The sequence below is a fragment of the Girardinichthys multiradiatus genome, chromosome 1 (genome assembly GCF_021462225.1).
Source record: "Girardinichthys multiradiatus isolate DD_20200921_A chromosome 1, DD_fGirMul_XY1, whole genome shotgun sequence".
Taxonomy (NCBI): domain Eukaryota; kingdom Metazoa; phylum Chordata; class Actinopteri; order Cyprinodontiformes; family Goodeidae; genus Girardinichthys; species Girardinichthys multiradiatus.
Genome location: NC_061794.1, coordinates 6961981 through 6984166, shown reverse-complemented (window position 1 = coordinate 6984166; position 22186 = coordinate 6961981). Strand labels below are relative to the sequence as shown.

The 22186-nt window shown below is 41.3% G+C and overlaps 1 protein-coding gene across 3 annotated transcripts in view; it reads left to right on the top strand.

Annotated features, from left to right (window-relative positions):
• Nucleotides 1–5432: 5432 nt before the first annotated feature.
• Nucleotides 5433–22186, top strand: part of wu:fa11c10 (protein FAM110B) — a 44433-nt gene continuing 27679 nt past the window's right edge. The window contains exons 1-2 of one of the 3 annotated variants that reach the window (XM_047363491.1): nucleotides 5433–5571; nucleotides 7260–7334. The gene's annotated coding sequence lies outside the window, so the exon portion shown is untranslated. The remainder of the gene's footprint in view (nucleotides 5572–7259; nucleotides 7335–22186) is intronic. The other 2 variants (XM_047363474.1, XM_047363482.1) reach the window with 2 other exon arrangements.

Here is a 22186-nt window from a genome sequence, read left to right as displayed (position 1 = left end):
TTTTGTTGGTGAATGAATATTGAGCCGAAGAAGTTTGTCTCATATTACAAACTCTACTTTAACTCTTGCTTTTTATGTTTCTGCTTTGGAAATGTAAAGATGTTATTTGTTTGGTGTTCACCTTAAACACCACAAACATTTTTAGCACCGAAAATAAAATCAAAGAGTGAGTTTTATACTTTCATCTTTCACTTCTTTTTGGGTTTTTAGACATCTAATAATACTTATGAACTTCACTGCTGGGCTGTGAAACAAATTCTAATTTAGTTGACCAACGTTTGTGTTGAAATAAAAAAATGTGAATAATATGTATAACTTTTTTTAATAATCGCAATAATAAAAAAGAATTTGCCTTACAGTCATAATAAAATGTAAGTTTTCATGATTGTTATAGAAGTTATGGTAAAAACTAAGGACATTCTTGCCACTTCCTTTGGACTTAAGATAGAAAGTAGCAGCCAGTCACTGCCATTTAACTTTTATTGATTAATTAATCATTAGCAAGTACAAACCACTTCCATAAAAGCATGTTTTTTGACACAGTTGTGTTAAAACAATGTCAACAAGAAAACATATCAGTCCATCAATCTGGGAGGGTCTATGAGGTCATTTCCAACTAGTTTTAAGTCCATATTTCTCAGACTATGAACAACATTATTCACAAGAGCAGTACATTTGAGACAGTTGCCGTACTTCGCAGGAGTGGACGTCCCAACCAAATTTTCCACAAAATCCGTCCATGCAAGGCTCCAAAAAAACCAAAGAACCAAACTTCAGTCTACAGGCGTGGTTAGCATGGCAAGTGTACAAGTTAAAGATAATAGGAACAGAAAAAGCAGAACAAGTATGGCCTGTTTAGGAGGGCGGTTAACAGATAGCCTCTCCTCTATCAAAAACGGTAAAACAAATGCCAGCATGATGAAAGTATAGTACTTGGAAGGTTTGCCAAGTTGCATCTGAACAAAACACATAACTTCTACTTCAGGGCTAAAGGTTCTATTTTAGTTTCATCAGACTACAAAATAAATTTTTCCAGGTGCGACAAACTCTATGGTGCATTTTGGCATGTCTGTCTTGCCACTCTACAATAAAGGACTGAGTAGTGAGGTCCATTAGCAATGGTTGAAATTCAGGATGGTTTACATGTGGACATTAGAGCTCTACCTCAGCAACCTTTGGTTTCTTGGTCACCTCTTTGACCAAGATTTTTCTTCTCTGGATACTCAGAAGGGTTGGATGGCCAGATTTGATACAAAGGTGACCTGAAATCAAGTTGAAGAAGCATCTCAAGGATGATGCATCGAAACAAGATTTAAGGTTTCTCCTTGATGTTATGAAAGTGTTTTCAGCAGGTGCTACATTTTGCAGGGGCTGCAGGTCAGCTGGGCAGCCTTATGAGAAAGCCATAAAGGTAAAAATGATGTGATATTTGGAATTTCCAGACGCTTCGGTATAAAGGAGTAATCTTGTCCTGCGTTATCAGTAAGAGCAGTTTTATGTGGTATGAATCAACACTTAAAATGAACAGAGTGAAACTGCTGAAGCAACTGACACAAACCCAAACACAGAGGAATAGCATCAGATGTGGTTGTTTGCAAGTTGGACCCCAGTCCATTACAGGGCCAACACAAAGAGATTTAACAGCTAATGCTTCCAGTCACACCTAAGAGCAGTTTAGAACTGCCAGTTAATCTAACATGGATGGTTTATGGACTGTGGGAGTAAGCTCACACATGCACAGGCAGAACTCCACACAGAAAAACCCCTGCCTGCCATGACTTAGTTTGTGCACCTAGATGTAAGGGCACAGCACTAACAATTGACCATCATGCAACATTACTCTCTCTTTATAAAAAGAAAAAAATAACAACAGTTTTTCTCGTGATCGGATTAAGAATAGATGCAAGGCAAACATCCACAGCTAATTTGTGTTTTATCGCAACACATGGTGCTCTCGGCTGCTTTTTTGATGTGTGGAAATTTTGCATCATTCTCATTCTTATCAACACTCATACAGACGTTTAGCCTCCTCTTCTTGACTCAAAGGAGAGCTCCAAGGAGAACCGTATGGGTTTCAGGAGAGAATAAAATAACATTTGTCCTCATGGGAACCAGTGCAGCAAGAGCTGCAGCCTCCTCTGCACGCAGACACGTGAATCAAGGGGAGGAAAACTCTCCTCTCCTTAGAGCTGAGGCCATCCTGAATTAGTTAATTAAGGGAGTTTGCTGCCAAAACATTAGATCATTCCCACAGCTTGTTTTGTCATTAGCTGAACTCGAGCCCTTCTTCTGGCCCCCTTCTCCACAAGAACGTAAAGGACATCTCTGATGATGCTGAAAAGAAGGAATCTTACCTGAATTACTCATTTCAAGAATCGTTTGCTTTATAATATCCCCTTACTGCTTGAATTTATCTACAAAAATGTATTGTTTGTGTTTTTGCTCTTGAACTGGTTTGAAATAAAGTATGGATGGTTATTTTATATAAATGTGTCCCACATGTCCACTGACTAGCTCTTCAAGTTCCTTTGTCATTTTACACCTCTTCCTCAGCATTTAAGATTTCGATTTTTCACAGTTACTTCTGTTACTCTGTTAGACTGTCCTTTACCTTTACTAACTCCTTGTGTTGTCCTTTAGTTCATCGTTAAATAACTCAGTTTTTTCCACAGTCAGTCTCTGCACTTGGGTTCTTTTAGAAACCTAACATGACAATATTTCCATATATTTTGGGGTGGCATCCATAAACTCTATAAAAAATATATAATTAATATTGTATTAATCTAATTTCACAGTTTTAAATCACATTCTGGATTTCGGTGTGGTGATTTGTGTCCTTAGGTAAAGAGATTGATTATTCAAGCACGTTGTTTTTTCCTTCATCAAAAATGTCTCAAAAGGGAATTGCCACAGAAGACTTGCTGTATGGACTAAGGATTTACCTTTGAATTTAGATCTTGAACTACATAACCCAATTTAACCATGTTTCAGTTTGAAAACAAGGGCATTTGCTGATTTGCAAATGTGAACAACTAACTGTTGTTAGCAATACATGCATTTTTACTTCATTTTGTGTTTTGAAACAACAAACAGCTTAATGAATATGGTTATGTTCATACCTGGTATTATCATGCGTCCTGACTGATCCACATGTAAGTGAACAAACCTAACAACGACCACTTACTCATGGCAATAAAATTAGTCTTGAGTGATTAGGTTAAAGTTACCTGCTTTACATTCAAATGAAAACAACTCCAAGTGGGCTGTTGGCTGAGCAATCAACAAGGCACCAACAGGTCTGCTGGTGTTTCTGTGATAACACAGATACTATGAGACCTTCCTTGTAGATCTCTGATATCTGAAGACCAAATGCTCTTGGCGGTTCCAAGGCCTCAACTTGGGACTAGAGATTACAGAGCCTTTACAGCTGCAGCTCCTAAACACTGGAAATGTCTAACTATTTCTGAGGTCTGCCAGAACTCTTCAATTCAATTTAAATCTCTTCAAATTTCGCCTTTTACACTGGCTTTTAACTCCAAAGAACTTGATCGGTAGGGCAGTCCTTCCACCGTATTTTGCCTTTTACTGTTCATTTTAGAATGTTTTATTGTTTTGAGATTTTCTGCTATTATTATTGTTATGATTTTATCTCTTTTATTTTTATTCAGCTGTGCAGCACTTTGGTTGCCATATGGTTTGTTAAAGAATCAGAATCAGAATCAGAAAAGCTTTATTGCCAAGTACGTTTTTGGACATACAAGGAATTTGTTTTGGCGTTGTCGGTGCAATACAATACAAATTAAACAGTATAAACATATCTACAATATAATATAAATATATGTGCACAGTTTTAAGTGAGTGAGAGTAAATGTAGAGCAGTATAAGATGCAAGAGCAATACAACAGTGCAGGTGATCATTGTGCAAGTAAAGCAGGAGTCCATGCTGAGCGTTAATGTAACGCACAGAGTTACATTAACAGTTACATAACGAGTTAAAGTGTGTAACAAATAAAGTTCTGATTGATATATTATTACTCAGACTACAGAGGTGATATGAGAAGAGGAGGAAAATAAATAAAAAAGAGGGAGAAAATCACTTAAGCACCATAATATCCATTGATCAATAAAATCCTATCTTGTGAGAAAAAGCATTTGTTTTACAGAGAAATTCAAGTGAAACTTTTATTTAAAAAATCACATATGTAGGAGTATTCCATCCTGGGTGTGTTGATGATGATGATGTGTGGGCCTTTAGCTTTCTAAAGACATAATGTCCCAGGCTTTCTTCATACATTCAGAGGGAATGTTGGCAACCTACTATTTTTCATTGTCAGGACATGCTCAAATCGCTCAGGACGCATATTGTGCCTGTTGTAAATGGGGTATATGTGTGGAAGATTCAACAAGATAAAACCCTTAAAAGTTACAACGTCTGCCTTTTTTAACTACAAGAGCCATATTGGACTTTGGAATTGAGATTGGTGAGAAACATCTAACTTTCTTGCATAAGATTCCAACCTCAGGGGTCCTTTCTGTTAACATTTCCGAACTGCAATCTGGACATTTCTACCTCAGAGAAAAAATTGAATGCTCATATAGTTATATAGTTCAGCACATGCATTCCCAGTTAATACGACTTTTGTTGTTGTTTTTATTACAAAACACATCAGACTTATAAAGTCTAAATTCCGATTTACTGCTGTTTTAAATCAGTATTGGGATACTTGGACAATTTAGTATTCACTGCACTTGTTATAAGGTTGAGAACCAATTCTACTTAACTTCATAGGTCTTATTGTAGGCCTAATTCTGATGGTAAAGTAATTTGATTCCTAAATTGGTGTGGGATTAAATATATAACTTCAGCAGAGATCTGATTATTATAGGGGAAATAAAGCAGTTGTTACGATTCCATGGTTAAGCTACTTCATCTGCAAATCTCGCAAAATTTGACTTTTTTTTAACCTAAAACTTAATCTTTATATGAAGAATTGAACTAAATGTTCAAACAGGATATTAGGGACATATCATTAAGATTTTTGGCCGAACAAAATATATATAAACATATAACTGAATGAATATCGGAAGCAATACAAAACACGGTTGAACTCAATTTCTTTGCTTTGTTTTGGGTAGGAGTTTTTTCTGTTCTCGCCAGAAGTAGCAGTTGCTAGGACACCGCACACAGCATCCTCCAAAGGGGCCCCGTACGACCAATGAGAGAAAGGTGGACCATACCAAAGATTGAACGAGCGAGAATAGGGGTGCACTACGCAGACACCCCTTTAATATTACTTTGTAATTCAAAATAATCATATTACTTTCTTTACGTGGCAAATACATTTAATTTTCACCTTATTACACTGAGCACGTCTGAGACACTTTATACTCGTATTTTCTAGTGGAAGTGATGGTTACAGTCTGATTCAGACCAGCCTATGGTATCAACCGCGCTAGCGTTGAAAGTTTCAAAGAAAGTGGACACCAAACGTCTTCCCAGCTTGTCCTCAATGTGAGTGAAAAAATACCTCACTAACTTCGTTTGACTCAGAAAGGCTGCACTTACGAACGGTATGTGTTTTTCGGACAACTGTACATTTCATTATGAACACAAGAAATGTTGCACATGTGTAAAGAAAGTAACTTACGACGCTGGTGTTAGCATCTGATTTGTAGCCTCCGATTTGATGCTTTGTAAAGAGCTTTTTAACTGTTTTAATGAAACTGGTCTATCATAGGGCAAGCCACTGGTTAACATTACATTACTTAAAGTGGACTGATTTATTCTAATATGGTAACAGATTATTTAAAACATTTGCTCTATGAAACCGCACATAAAATGGTTTCAGAATTATTAAATTTTTTTTGGCATTTACTACATCCTTCGTTTGGATGTAATTATTTTTGGCCCCTGACAGTAATTCAAAAACCCTGACAGTTACAGAAATCTAAATAGAAACTTTATTCCTTGTAGAATAATCTAGTTCAGGAGGGATGAGTCGAAGTATTGTAAAGCCTGTCATTCCTGTCTACCCCGTGTTTCCTAGGAATAAGGTATTCTGATTGTTTGTGTGGAATGGGTTGGGGTTGCTTGTCTATGGAAAAATGTAATATACTATTATTAAATGTTGTTATAACTCATATAATGAAAAGTAACAGGTACTCCAACCTGCTGCCAACCCGAGTGGCGCATTTCTAGAACACCTAAAAAGTGAGATTTTTCATGGGCGCACCTGGAAACCAAGGAGTATGAGCTGTGCTTGTAATCCCACTCACAAATGGAAATAATATCCCAGTCAACACATTTAAATTTGGTACCCTGCCTCTCGCCAATCACTGTTGGAGATTTATAGCGACCCTGTATGGATAAACGGATACAGAGGACAGGTAGATGGGTATTTTCTATGTCACTGTAATGTCTGGTTGAAATTGTTCTCATATGTTTTGCATTACTGTTAAAACAAAGATCTAATTAGAATTTGTAGCTTCATATGTACCAATATTTTTCTTTTAAAACCATTTCAGTTCTTCTCAAGCATAAAAGTATAATTAAAATAAAAAAAGCCGCTATATTTCCCTTTAACAATATATTGTCACATGAAGAAAAACTGAAAACAGCCGAAATGTCTAGTTTGAGGTATTCACCTTCTGCCTGAAGGTGGTTTGCACGGCAGACGTTTTGAAATTGCAAATAAAGGTCTCAATAAACCATCTTCTAAGCAATCTTTACTCAGTGTAGAATAATTCAGGGTAGGTTTGAGCAGAATTTTAGATTTTGAATTAGAGCTGATTGAAGGTAGCCTAGATTCCTTAAAATGAGCGACATAGCCCATGCTAACATCAGCTTCATATTTACCGTTTGCAATGCTTTAAAGTCAACATGTTTCTGGTTTAACTGATGAAAAATGTAATGTTGAAAGTGGAATTTACTGAGGGGAATGAATGTAACTCTACTGAGAACATCATCAGATCTTAGCTGAAGTCTGTGTTTTCCACAATTTCAAAGGTGATTTGTGTTTGCATAATGCTTGTTGCATTAGAAGAGGAAATCCACTTATGCATTGGAGGATACGAGTCTGGTGTAAAGGTCACTATGGCTTCACCCTATTGAGCTGTAGATGTATTTGCACCCAGGTTTTCACCAGGGGGAGGAAAGCAGTTCCCTTTTCTCTGTCACAAGAGGAAGTTTCAGCCTGAAATGTGCTTCTATTTGTTGGATGACCCTTCCTGTATTGACTCAAGCTGTCCTTCCTCTGTAGACTGAGAGTCAGCTTAAAAATGATGACTATCTTGACTATCTGCAAATTTCTACTCAGCAGGAGTGACAAAGCAGGGTAAGTCCCACTGGAAAATCTTTACTGTTCTACTTGTTTATGCTCCTTCTTTGCTTTGCGCTGTCAGAGTCTGCTGAAACTGTCACCTTTGTTGGCTCTTATTCACCAGAGAGTGTGAATGACTCTCAGACATTCTCCCCTTGGGCCACAGCAACAAACACGCCGCCTTGTAATTTCCATCCTTAATCATTTCCAGGCCCGGAATGCACATCCTGCAGCCTAGAAAAGTCAGTTTACATGTCAGCGTGAAGTTTGTTTTATGGGCTTCTCAGTGTGGAAGTGTTCTTCATGGTGGAAAAACGGTTTGCTGATGTTGCTGGAACTCTGGAACATTCTAGCGTCTCTTTGATTTCTCCACCATTATTAGTAGTTTATGACCGAGTTCATACACTGATGATGGAGACCCACAGACTGTTATTCTCTTTTGTTTTGAGATAAATTTGATGAGATTTAGTTTTGTTCCATTCATACGAGGATAAAAATGAAATGATTTGAGGAATATGGGTTGGTGGTGTCTGGAAATAAGCTTATGAGGTTTTCAGCTAAAGGCAGAGACCCACCACAACCCACTAGTGTCCTGTTCTGGGGTTGTGCTTTTACTTGGATTGAAGCAGGAAATGGTAACTTGCTCACAGCACGCTCTTGGAACATGTTGTCATGTTGAAGGATTATACTTTACCGGCAGTCTGGCTGTTTGTTTAAATGCTACCCATGTTGGAAATAGACCTCTCTCTTTATTTTTAGCCTGGTTAAGTATGTGTTCACAGCGTGGTACTTTGGGAAACATACGATGTTGTTAGGATTAACACTTGACTTATTTCCTGTTGTTTTCCAGCTATTCCCACCTCCTCAGAAAGTTTGACTTTGTCAACTTCTAGACAGTTATGGTGCTTGCATAAGCATTCATTTGCCTTTAATGCATGGTTCTCAAAATCTTTTACAAACAAGCCTAAAATGTGTGGTGTGCATTTATATATAGTCTCTCTTGCCCTAATACTCCTAAATAAAATTTAGTAGAAAGAAGTCACCTTATTAGTAAAGTAAATTCAACTGTGTGTAATTTAATCTCAGTATTAATCCAGCTTCTATGTGAAGTCCTCAGAAGTTTAAAAGTTTAAAGGAGGGTTAGGTTAACCCATGTTCAAACTAACCAAGACCTGTCTCTCTGACAGGCTGAGCAAGGAGATAATTAATCAGAGAAGCCAAGAGGCCCATGGTAACTCTGGAGGAGCTGCAGATGCTGTGCAGCTTAGGTGGGAGAATCTGTTGACAGGACAACTATTAGTCATGCACACCACAAATTGGACATTTCTGAAAGATTAGCAAGAAGAAAGGCATAAGAAGTCCAATTTGACACAAGCCACGCAGAGGACACGGAAAAGGTGGAAGAAGGTGCTCTGGTCAGATGAGACAAAAATATAACTTTTTGGCCCCACGCGAACTGCCATGTTTGGTGAAAAAATAATACTTGACGTCAAACTGGACATTCCATCCCCATGGTGAAACATGTTGCTGGCAGTAGGATGCTATGGGGAGGCTTCTCTTTGGCACAGATGGTCAGAGTTAATGGGAAGATGGATAGAGATAAATACAGGAGAATCTGTTAGAGGCTGCAAAGGATTAGAGATGGTGAGGAGTTCAGCTTCCAGCAGGAGAGCAACTGTAAACATGCAGCCAGAGCTACAATCTAAAGGTTTAGGTCAAAGCATATCAGAATCAGAATCAGAAAAGCTTTATTGCCAAGTACGTTTTTGGACATACAAGGAATTTGTTTTGGCGTAGTCGGTGCAATACAATACAAATTAAACAGTATAAACATATCTACAATATAATATAAATATATGTGCACAGTTTTAAGTGAGTGAGAGTAAGTATAGAGCAGTATAAGATGCAAGAGCAATACAACAGTGCAGGTGATCATTGTGCAAGTAAAGCAGGAGTCCAAGCTGAGCGTTAATGTAACGCATAGAGTTACAGTTTACAATTGTCCTGTCAGCAAAAAAAAAAAAAAGGGGGGGGGGGGGCAGGTGGCAGATGGGAAAAAACTGTTCTTGTGGCGTGAGGTTTTGGTCCGGATGGACCGCAGCCTCCTGCCAGAGGGGAGAGTTTCAAAGAGTCTGTGACCAGGGTGGGAGGGATCAGCCAGAATCTTCCCTGCCCGCTTCAGGGTCCTGGAGGTGTACAGTTCCTGGAGCGACAGTAGACTGCAGCCAATCACCTTCTCAGCAGACCGAATGACACGCTGCAGCCTGCCCTTATCCTTGGCTGTAGCAGCGGCGTACCAGATGGTGATGGAGGAGGTGAGGATGGACTCAATGATGGCTGTGTAGAAGTGCACCATCATAGTCTTTGGCAGGTTGAATTTCTTCAGCTGCCGCAGGAAGAACATCCTCTGCTGGGCTTTCTTGATGAGGGAGCTGATGTTTGGCTCCCACTTGAGATCCTGGGAGATGATGGTTCCCAGGAAGCGGAAAGATTCCACAGTGTCAATTGTGGAGTCACAGAGGGTGATGGGGGCAGGTGGGGCTGGGTTCTGCCTGAAGTCCACAACCATCTCCACTGTCTTTAGAGCGTTGAGCTCAAGGTTGTTCTGGCTGCACCAGTCCAACAGATGGTCCACCTCCCATTTGTACGCGGACTCGTCACCATCAGAGATGAGTCCGATCAGGGTGGTGTCGTCCGCAAACTTCAGAAGCTTGACAGACTGGTGACTGGAGGTGCAGCTGTTGGTGTACAGGGAGAAGAGCAGAGGAGAGAGAACACAGCCTTGGGGGGAACCGGTGCTGATGGTCAGGGAGTCAGAGACGTGCTTCCCCAGCCTCACGCGCTGCTTCCTGTCAGACAGGAAGTCAGTTATCCACCTACAGGTGGAGTCGGGCACACTCAGCTGGGAGAGTTTCTCCTGGAGCAGAGCTGGGATGATGGTGTTGAAGGCAGAGCTGAAATCCACAAACAGAATCCTGGCATAGGTTCCTGTGGAGTCCAGGTGCCGGAAGATGAAGTGAAGGGCTAGGTTGACTGCATCATCTACAGACCTGTTGGCTCTGTAGGCAAATTGCAGGGTGTCCAGGAGGGGGTCGGTGATGTCTTTTAGGTGTGAGAGCACAAGGCGCTCAAAGGACTTCATCACCACAGAGGTCAGGGCGACGGGTCTGAAGTCATTAAGCCCTGTGGTCCTTGGCTTCTTGGGAACAGGGACGATGGTGGAGGACTTGAAGCAGGCTGGCACATGAGATGTCTCCAGTGAGGTGTTAAAAATGTCTGTGAAGACTGGAGACAGTTGATCAGCACAGTGCTTCAGGCTGGCTGGTGAGACAGAATCCGGACCAGCAGCTTTCCGGGGGTTCTGTCTCCTGAAGAGTTTGTTGACGTCCCTCTCCTGGATGGAAAGAGACGTCCTCGGCGTGGGTAGGGGGCTGGTGGGGGGGAACTTCAGGGTGGGGGTTGGAGGTGCCTAGGCCCCTCTTGAGGTTGGAGAGATGGGGGTGGTGGATTGTGGCTGCAGCTGTTGGGGGGCGTCGTGGGGGATGGTTGCAGGACTGTCCCTTTGTCTTTCAAAGCGGCAGTAGAACTTGTTCAGGTTGTTGGCGAGGCGTCGGTTGTTGATGGAGTGGGGGGCTTTTGGCTTGTAGTTGGTGACTTGCTTGAGCCCTTTCCAGACAGACACAGAGTCGTTGGCTGAGAACTGGTTTTGGAGCTTCTCAGAGTACAGTCGTTTGGCCTCTTTCACTGCCTTGCCAAACTTGTACTTTGCCTCTCTGTATATGTCTTTGTCTCCACTCCTGAAGGCCTTTTCCTTATCCAGTCTTAACCTTCTGAGTTTAGCTGTGAACCAGGGTTTGTCGTTGTTGTAACTCACCCTGGTGCATGATGGTACACAGCTGTCCTCACAGAAGCTGATGTAGGAAGTCACAGCCTCTGTGTACTCGTCCAGACTGTTGGTAGTAGTCCTGAACACATCCCAGTCTGTACAGCCTAAACACGCCTGGAGATTCTCCACAGCCTCACTGCTCCACTTCCTTGTCGTCCTCACAACAGGTTTGCAGAGCTTTAGTTTCTGCCTGTATGCAGGAATCAGGTGGACCATGATGTGGTCGGATTGGCCCAGTGCAGCACATGGGACGGCGTGATAAGCATCTCTGATGGTGGTGTAACAGTGATCCAGAATGTTGTCTTCTCTGGTCGGACATTTTATAAACTGTCTATATTTGGGGAGTTCGTGGGTCAGATTACCTTTGTTAAAGTCACCAGCGACGATTACTAAGGAGTCCGGGTTGGTCCGCTCCACACTCAGTATCTGGTCGGCGAGCATGCGCTGTGCGACTTGCACGTTAGCTTGCGGCGGGATGTAAACACCGACCAGGATGAACGAAGCGAACTCACGGGGGGAATAGAAAGGCTTACAGTTTATGATGAAGGATTCCAGGTCTGGAGAACAGTGCTGCTGAATCACTGTCACGTTGTTGCACCAACCACTGTTGAGGTGAAAACAGATTCCTCCACCTTTCGCTTTGCCGGAGAGTTCCGTGTCTCTGTCCGCTCTGTAGAGCTGGAATCCTGCCAGCTGCAGCGCAGAGTCCGGTATTAATCCACACAGCCACGTCTCCGTGAAGCACAAAACTGCCGATGAATAAAAGTCCCTGTTTTTTCCCAACAGCAGTTGTAGTTCCTCAATTTTGTTGGGAAGTGAGCGCACGTTAGAGAGAAATATTCCAGGTAACGGTGTTCGTAGTCCACGCTGGCGAAGTCGTACCAGCACCCCACCCCGTTTCCCTCTCTTCCGGCGTTTCACCGCCTGAACAAAGGTGAGCGCACCTTTGACCAGAATGTCCAAAAATTCCAGAGCAGTAGGCAGAAAAGTTGGAAATAACTCCTCTGGTGTAGTAGCCCTGATGTTCATGAGTTCTTCTCTGGTGAGAGAGCTCCGGGTACCATCACAGAAGACCGTTTTAAAGCTAAAAAAAAACAAAACAATGTGCACCAACACGCCGAGGCGACCATCTGCGGCGCCATCTTGGATTATTAGTAGAATGGTCCAGTTAAAGTCCAGATTCTATTGAGAGTTTAAATTCTATTTAGAGTCTCGCAAGACTTAAAAATTGCTCTTCTGTTGCTCTTCTCCCAATATGACCAAGGTTGAGCTAATGTCGTTTAGGATGGGGATCAATACCAGTATGTAGATTTGTCAAGCTGGTAGAGACATACCTCAAAAGACCTGCAGAAAAAGGTGGTGCTACTGAGAATTGATTCAGGAGGGCTAAATACAAAAGCACACCACAACTTAAAATTTTTATTTGTAAAAAACTGTTTAAATTAGGGGTGCACCGATTGATTGGCCCAGATTTCCTTGATTTAGGGTGATCGGCCAGTACTTACATGTGAAACTGATCTTATCCACTGATGTTATCTACCTCCGTAAAGGTCTGAAAATGACCCACTTTCCGTTTTTGGGCTTCCGTGAGAGAGGGCTGACTGACAAACCTGCCCACTAGGTCACATATGCAGGTGTGCGGTTCACAACTGTTGACAACATAAGATTAAAACATTGAAGGTGTGTTGTGACCTTATGAAATCTGACAGTGTCAGTTAAACAACAACAATGCACCACTTTATGTTGTTCTGTCACATAAAATTCCACTAAAATATTTTAGGTTTAATCAGGACTGTGCAAATCGATGAACACATCGATAATATGGCTCAATGTAAATATGCCAGAATTAACACAATAGCTACATTTTATCTGTAGTCCAAGTCTTTGGCTGCTTTAATTCATATTTTTCATACAGTGGTTTGTAAAAGTATTCATACTCCTTGAAATTTTCCACATATTGTCACATTACAACCACAAACATAAATATATTTTATTGGAATTTTGTGTGAAAGACTGACACAAAGTGGTATATAATTGTAAAGCTCAGTCAGATTAGATGGAGAGCGTTTGCGAACAGCAGTTTTCAGATCTTGCCATAGACTGTTGATTGGGTTTAAGTCTGGACTTTGACTGGGCCATTCTAACACATTAATGTTTTGTTTTAAACCATTCCATTGTAGCCCTGGCATTATGTTTTAAGGTTGCTGTTCTGCTGGAAGGTGAACCTCCGCCCCAGTCTCAAGTGTTTTGCAGACTTCAACAGGTTTTCTTCCAAGATTGCCCTGTCTTTGGCTCCATCCATCTTCCCATCAACTCTGACCACCTTCCTGGTCCCTACTGAAGAGAAGCACCCCCACAACATGATGCTGCCACCACCATATTTGACAGTGGGGATGGTGTGTTCAGAGTCATGTGCAGCGTTAGTTCTCTGCCACATATAGCGTTCAATTGTGGTCTCATTTGACCAAAGCACCTTCTTCCACATGTTTGCTGTGTCCCACTGTGTCCCACTGTGGTTCAGTGCTCTCCTTGTTCGGCCTGTAAGTTGAGGTGGATGGCCTTGTCTTGGTAGGTTAACAGTTGTGCCATTCTCTTTCTATTTCCAGATGATGGATTGAACAGTGCTCTGTGGAATGTTCAAAACTTGGGAAATATTTTTATAGACCAAGCCTGCTTTAAACCTCTCCACAACTTTATCCCTGACCTGTCTGGTGTGTTCCTTGGACTTCATGATGCTGTTTGCTCCCCAGTATTCTCTTAACCAACTTATGTGGCCGTCACAGAGCAGCTGTATTTGTACTGAGATTAGATTATACACAGGCGGACTCTATTTAGTCATTAGCAATCATCAGGCGACTTCTGAGGGCAATTGGTTGCATTCAGAGTGAAGGGGGCTGAATACTTTTGCACACCACATTTTTCAGTTTTTTATTTGTAAAAAATTTTTGAAATCATGTATAATTTCCTTTCCTATTCTCAATTGTATATGACATTGTAATGATATTTCACATAAAATTCCAATAAAATATGTTTGTGGTTGTGACAATTTGTGGAAAAGTCGAAGGGGTATAAATACTTTTAGAAGCCACTGTACATCCACCTGGTCAGTTTCAAGATTTTTAGGCTTTCTCCATCTTCCATTTCTGAGGTTTGAAGTTTTCTGTCTCATAGTGTTGCTTTTTTTCTCCTTGCTCCCTATGTTTACTCTGCTGTATTTTTGGACCTCCCTTGTGGTGATGCCCTGTTTTTGAATTTAGCTCATTTGGAAAAAATGAGGGAATCCTTTCTAATTTAGGTTTATGGTAGATGTCCTCCTTGGCATATTTTAGTGTGCGGCCCGTTACCGCACCGACTGAAAAGCAGGAACATATAATCTCAACTGTATCACCATCACCCCACCGAGATTCAGGTTATAGAGTTAGAACACCTAGTATAAGTATTGCTGCATGGTCCTGCCATCTCTGTCTGCTCATTTAGTCTGTTTGTATGACAGAAAATGTTTGAATAACTGGAAAACAACACAGACAAATGTAAGTTCTTCATGACACATTGGAATCAGTGATGTTACCACATTGTAACACTTGGCTGGATAAGTGTTTGTACAGTGCCTTGCGAAAGTACTCGGCCCCCTTGAACTTTTCAACCTTTTGCCACATTTCAGGCTTCAAACATAAAGATATAACATTCTAATTTTTTGTGAAGAATCAACAACAAGTGGGACACAATCGTGAAGTGGAATGAAATTTATTGGATGTGTCAAACGTTTTTAACACATAAAAAACTGAAAAGTGGGACGTGCAATATTATTCGGCCCCTTTACTTTCAGTGCAGCAAACTCACTCCAGAAGGTCAGTGAGGATCTCTGAATGATCCAATGTTGTCCCAAATGACTGATGATGATAAATAGAATCCACCTGTGTGTAATCAAGTCTCTGTATAAATGCACCTGCTCTGTGATAGTCTCAGGGTTCTGTTCCAAGCGCAGAGAGCATCATGAAGACCAAGGAACACACCAGGCAGGATTTGGATACAAAAAGATTTCCCAAGCTTTAAACATCCCAAGGAGCACTGTGCAAGCAATCATATTGAAATGGAAGGAGTATCAGACCACTGCAAATCTACCAAGACCCGGCCATCCCTCTAAACTTTCATTTCGAACAAGGAGAAGACTGATCAGAGATGCAGCCAAGAGGCCCATGATCACTCTGGAAGAACTGCAGAGATCTACAGCTGAGGTGGGAGAGTCTGTCCATAGGACCACAATCAGTCGTACACTGCACAAATCTGGCCTTTATGGAAGAGAGGCAAGAAGAAAGCCATTTCTCAAAGATATCCATAAAAAGTCTCGTTTAAAGTTTGCCACAAGCCACCTGGGAGACACAACAAACATGTGGAAGAAGGTGCTCTGGTCAGATTAAACCAAAATCGAACTGTTTGGCCACAATGCAAAACAATATTTTTGGCGTAAAAGCAACACAGCTCATCACCCTGAACACACCATCCCCACTGTCAAACATGGTGGTGGCAGTGTCATGGTTTGGGCCTGATTTTCATAAGCAGGGACAGGGAAGATTATCAAAATTGATGGGAAGATGGATGGGGCCAAATACAGGACCATTCTGGAAGAAAACCTGTTGGAGTCTGCAAGAGACCTGAGACTGGGACGGAGATTTATCTTCCAACAAGACAATGATCTAAAACATAAAGCCAAATCTACGATGGAATGGTTCACAAATAAATATATCCAGGTGTTGGAATGGCCAAGTCAAAGTCCAGACCTGAATCCAATCGAGAATCTGTGGAAAGAGCTGAAGACTGCTGTTCACGAACGCTCTCCATCCAACCTCACTGAGCTCCAGCTGTTTTGCAAGGAAGAATGGGCAAGAATTTCAGTCTCTCGATGTGCAAAACTGATAGAGACATACCCCAAGAGACTTGCAGCTGTAATTGCAGCAAAGGGTTGCGCTAGAAAGTATTAATGCAAGGGGACCGAATAATATTTTTTTGAAGCCTGAAATATGGCAAGAGGTTGAAAAGTTTAACGGGGCCGAATACTTTCGCAAGGTACTGTATGTGCTAAATTAAACCACTGCCTGTATTGCACACATACAGTGAATTGTAGTTATGTGTAACCCCTGGAACTTTATACACATTTTGTCAACTAGTTTTCTTTGGATTTTATGTATTAACACAAAGAAGAGCATCATTAAGAAATGACTAAAATATAACTCATTGTTTTACAATAAAAATCTGAAAAGTCCGGACTGCCTATGTATGTAATATGTATGTAATTAGTGATTATTAATTAAAATTCTTAATTACTAATTTCCTCCATCCAATTTCCTTCCAATCTATTCTGTATTCTTGTCATATATTCTAACTTGGCTTTAGCTCTGGACTTTGACTGAACCATTCTAGAACATAAATAAACTATTGCATTGTAGCTCTGGCTGTATGTTTAGGGTTACTGCTGTTGGACGCTGAATCTCTGGTGCAGTTTTGAGTCTTTTGCAACCTCTGACAGCTCTATCCATCGTCCTATCAAATCTAACTAGCTTAAAACTGGTTCAGAAATTGGTCTTGTGCAACAATCGGTTTGGTTTGTTGCTATTTAACGATATATGGGTACCACATACAGGGGTTGGACAATGAAACTGAAACACCTGTCATTTTAGTGTGGGAGGTTTCATGGCTAAATTGGACCATCCTGGTAGCCAGTCTTCATTGATTGCACATTGCACCATTAAGAGCAGAGTGTGAAGGTTCAATTAGCAGGGTAAGAGCACAGCTTTGCTCAAAATATTGAAATGCACACAACATTATGGGTGACATACCAGAGTTCAAAAGAGGACAAATTGTTGGTGCTCGTCTTGCTGGGGCATCTGTGACCAAGACAGCAAGTATTTGTGATGTATCAAGAGCCACGGTATCCAGGGTAATGTCAGCATACCACCAAGAAGGACGAACCGCATCCAACAGGATTAACTGTGGACGCAAGAGGAAGCTGTCTGAAAGGGATGTTCGGGTGCTAACCCAGATTGTATCCAAAAAACATAAAACCACGACTGCCCAAATCACGGCAGAATTAAATGTGCACCTCAACTCTCCTGTTTCCACCAGAACTGTCCGTTGGGAGCTCCACCGGGTCACTATACACGGCCGGGCTGCTATAGCCAAACCTTTGGTCACTCATGCCAATGCCAAACGTCGGTTTCAATGGTGCAAGGAGCGCACATCTTGGGCTGTGGACAATGTGAAACATGTATTGTTCTCTGACGAGCATGGGGGTGGATCACTGATGGTTTGGGCTGCCATATCATGGCATTCCCTTGGCCCAATACTTTTGCTAGATGGGCTGCCAAGGACCACCGAACCATTCTTGAGGACCATGTGCATCCAATGGTTCAAACATTGTATCCTGAAGGCGGTGCCGTGTATCAGGATGACAATGCACCAATACACACAGCAAGACTGGTGAAAGATTGGTTTGATGAACATGAAAGTGAAGTTGAACATCTCCCATGGCCTGAACAGTCACCAGATCTAAATATTATTGAGCCACTTTGGGGTGTTTTGGAGGAGTGAGTCAGGAAACGTTTTCCTCCACCAGTGTCACGTAGTGACCTGGCCACTATCCTGCAAGAAGAATGACTTAAAATCCCTCTGACCACTGTGCAGGACTTGTATATGTCATTCCCAAGATGATTTGACGCTGTATTGGCTGCAGAAGGAGCCCCTACACCATACTAATAAATTATTGTGGTCTAAAACCAGGTGTTTTAGTTTCATTGTCCAACCCCTGTATGTCTTTAAGTACCATTCATACAAATATGAATGTGTATATGAGTGCTGGGGGAGTGCAATGACCAGTTGCTGTGTAAACACAACAAGCTGTGTGATAAACACAGCAGAGCTAATGGTGGCTAATGTCTTCCCCTTTCCTAAACAAAAGCTTTCCCACATCACAATGCTGCCACCACCATTTTTCCCTGAGGGGATGAAGTGTTCAGGGAGATGTGAATTGCTTCACATTTTGTGACGTTCAGCCAAAATGTGGAACTTTTGTCTAATCTGATCAGCATACCATTTTCCACCTGCTTGCTGTGTCCCTTACATGGCTTGTGGCAACGTTGCCTTGAGCCTTTCTTTTAACAATAACTTTCATTTTGCCTTCCATAAAGGCCAGATTTGTGGAGTGAATGACGAGTCCATGTCAAGTCAACAAATTCTCCCACCTGAGCTGTGTATCTATGCAGCTCCTCCAGAGTTACTGTGGGCATCTTGCTTGCTTCTCTAAAAATAGCTCTTCTTGTCTGGCCAGTCAGTTCATGTGGCCATTTTTCTTTGGTAGTTTGTGTAGGTCTTCCTTGTTCAGATGATGGATTGTTTTATAACCTTACCCTGCTGTAATCTTCTCTACAGTTCTCTTTCCTATCCTGTCTGAGGTGTTCCTTGTTCTCTAATGGTCTCTAACAAAGCTCTAAAAGCCTCTATAAAGCTGCTGGATTTATACTGAGATAAAATTACACACTGCTGGACTCTAATTATTGTGACTTCTGAATTACGTTGGTTACCCTGAACTTTATTTAAGGCAACCAGAGAAAAGAAGGCTCAATCCAAAGACACTGTTTTTGTTTTATTCAAAAGAAAATCAAGTTTTTTTTTGGCACATCACAATTTTGCACTACTTACTGTTTGTAAAATCCCAATAAAATACATGTTTATGTAATTTGTGGCTGTAATCTGATAAAAATGTGAGACAGACCAAGGGATTTGAATACTTTTGCAGGCACTGTAACTTGTCGTGTTACAGCGGCTTTCCAGAGGCATTTTGTGTGGTGTTAAAGTGTTCTGTTGTTGCCAAGTCTCTCTTTCTCCTTGGTTTGCTGTCTTCTTCCTTAGCTATGTGTTGGCCAGATCTCGTATGTGTAGTGCTGCTTGTTTAACTGGTGATTCGTTGAAGAGCCTGCAGTTTATCTGCTGCACCATAGTCAATCTTTTCAAGATACAGCAAACAGAAACCACATCAAAGGTGAAATAAATACATACGGAATGCAAATATGAAGTCCAAAAATCATCATCATCTTTAACAAACTCCAAAAGATATAAAAGCTGGTGTATAATAATTTCTTGACTTGTAGTCTTTTTTCATTCTTGTTTATTTCCCTGTACTGTTTGTATAACTATATTTGCCCCAAATCCCCCAGAATGTTAGAAGTCATTTGGCTGCTGGAGTTCCCTTCTGTCTTTTAGGCCTCTGAGTGAGCCTCCTGCTGAGGAATGAGGTCAGTGTGACTTGTCCTGGCAGGCTTAGTCACTGGCTCTACTGTACAATAGAGGTCAGCAGCTCAGGACTCGCATGCCGATTATTAACGTGTGAACGGGCGATCTTGTCACTGAGTGTAGGATTCAAAGCTAAAGGAGACAGATGGACCTCAGACACCACGATCCTTTAAGTTTAGATCCAGTCCCTACATAAAAAAATATTTTTGAATGCATTACATAATGCAGTTTTCTGCATCACCATTAATGTAAACTCTTTGTCTAGCAAGTGTGGGAGAGGATTTGGATTTGCTGACATTTAAGTTGTAGGCAGTACAGATTGAGTCATTATTACGGATGCACCGATTGCAGTTTTCTGGCCGATCACCAATTGTTTTTTTTTATTTTTATAACTGACACTGTCAGGTGTTACAAGGTCACAGCACACCATCAATGTTCCAATTTCATTTTGAAAAACATTGAACAATACCCGTGAAACATTTAATTCTGTAGTACTAAAGTTTTAGGCAGGTGTGTAAATATGCTGTAAACAAAGAATGGTTTCGAAAATGGAAATGTTAATCATTTATTTTCATCAGTCAACAAAATACAGTGAATGAACTAAAGATAAATTAAATCAAATCAATATTTGGTGTGACCACCCTTTGCCTTCAAAACAGCATCCGTTCTTCTAGGTACACTTGCATACAGTTTTTGAAGGAACTCTGCTGGTAGGTTGTTTCAAACATCTTGGAGAACTAATCACAGATCTTCAGTGGATGTAGGCTTTCTCACATCCTTCTGTCTCTTCATGTAATCCCAGACACACTCCATGATGTTCAGGGCTCTGTGGGGGCCACACCATCACTTCCAGTAAGTCTTGTTCTTTATACTGAAGATAGTTCTTAATGACTTTGGCTGTACGTTTGGGTTCCCTCTCTTAGCATTTTGTATATTGATAAAAATAAACAATCACCATTTATATTTCTGAAATCATTCTTTGTTTACAGCATTTTTTCACACCTGCCTAAAACGTTTTCACAGTACTGTATGTCAGGAGGTCCCAGTTCATTGGATGTTTCTGCAACAAGTTTCTCATCCACAGGTGTGCATCTGGTCTCCCCCTCTTCAAGTTTGGTCATAAGAGCTAATAACGGGCCACTGACTGATTATTTGCTTCCGCTAGCTTTAGATTTTAGCCTTAACTTGATTGCTTACTCAGAGGCATGCTGTTTTTTTTTAAATGCCGAAAGAGGTTTTAGGTTTTGGTAGTGGCTCCACCACGATTTATTTGTTGATGACATGGCCAGCTGATCTTGCTCAAGGTGACTATTGTTAATCTTGCATATGCAGACAAGACCTGGTGGGCAGGTCTGTCAGTCAGCCCTCTCTCACGGCAGAGCAAAAAGGTGAACGTGGCTGATTTTCAGACCTACGCAGAGGTAGAAAAGATCGGAGGAAGATATCAGTTTCACATGTAGGTATTGTCCGATTGCTGATCACCCAAAAGTAATGAAATCAGGTATGATCGATCGGCCGGCTGATCTTTCGGGTCAAATTTGGGTCAGAGATTGGTGTTGTGCAACAATAGGTGTAGTTAGGTGCTACTGAGAAATCGTTTTAAGTCTCATGTGTATCTTTACCACTAGTACAAATATTTATGTGTGTATAAAGGCTGTTGGCTGCTACGGCCAATCGCTGTGCGAACAGAACAAGCTGTGTTGTAAACACAGCAGAACTAATGGTGACCACCATCTTAGCATTAGCAGCTGGGATAACGGAGACACAATTTAGCACATTTATAAGGACTATCTGGAAATATTTCATGCATGGTAGTGAGAGGAGATGAAGGGAAAGCACCAATAAAATGGAATAAGTTCACTCACCGGACCACAACCCAAAAAGAATTTTGTAGCATCAGGCTCAGCGGCCTAATTCACTCGAAAACTTAAGCACAACAAGCAAAGCAAACCACATTAAGATAATATTTACATAATTTTTATCCTAGACATTATTTTTATCCTGCCGAGACAAAACCTCTAAAGGGCAGAATATAGTTGGGCATACTGTAAGCAACGTGGCCTCTGCACGCACTGTCCGCGGACGTTTGAGGTTTCATAGTCGAGCGTACCAAGTTACTGGTGACAAATTCCGACATTACCCACACCTTCTGCCATGGCATCATTGGACAGGGAGGCAAAACTAATTTGCCCTGTACTCTTGGAAAAGTGAAAAGAAAAGGTGGTGGTATTAAAGGCCATTAAGTGGCAGTGACTGTGTGTACTCACGACCAGTTGTTCTTGTGTCGCATATAAAACAGTTCGATAAGACTTTTTCCCAACAAGCAGTTTATTGTGTGACACCACGTTTGCGGTTGTAAAAATTGAGCTTTGCGTGGACATGTCCGATGAAAGTGTCCGGAGTCAAGGATGCCCGACTATGTTCTGCTGTTCTGATGAACAGGAGAGCAAGGTGAGTTCATCAGACCCAATTAAAAAATAAAATGTGGCGGCTGCTTTCGGTCTAGCAGCTGGAGTGAACATCAGCTTGGACTGGCACATGTGTCAGGTATTCAAATGCCGTCTTCTTCAGGGCAGTGGAAGGAATACTGCTTCACAATTACTTCTGTCAGTGTACAATGTACAATGTAGCTTACTACTGTCAGTGTGTGAATGGGTGGATGACTGAATGTAGTGTGAAGCGCTTTGGGGTCTCTGGG